This window comes from Antrostomus carolinensis, unplaced genomic scaffold, assembly GCF_000700745.2.
Source record: "Antrostomus carolinensis isolate BGI_N321 unplaced genomic scaffold, ASM70074v2 scaffold12322, whole genome shotgun sequence".
NCBI classification, from domain to species: domain Eukaryota; kingdom Metazoa; phylum Chordata; class Aves; order Caprimulgiformes; family Caprimulgidae; genus Antrostomus; species Antrostomus carolinensis.
In genome coordinates, this window is record NW_010297692.1 from 37,028 (window position 1) to 37,315 (window position 288).

Consider the following 288-nt stretch of genomic DNA (forward strand, 5'->3'; position numbering starts at 1 on the left):
ATGGGGCACTGTCCCAGCCCAGTGACGAAGGACAGATTCGGAGCAGCCCGGCACACGGCTCTGGAGCAGCTCCCACCCAGGCAGCACAAAGCCTCTGCCCCACCTTCCTTGGTAGGAACCAACCCACGTTTTCTCTCCAAAACTGAGCGTGGCACCAAGCAATGACCCAAAATCAGGCTTCTCTTCCTCAGGTCCCTGTGGCTGCTCATTCTTGGTGTCTGCCAGCAGCTCCATCCCTGAAGAGAGGGTGAGCACAGCACCCTGGGCTTTGCCTTGGCCCGCCACGTC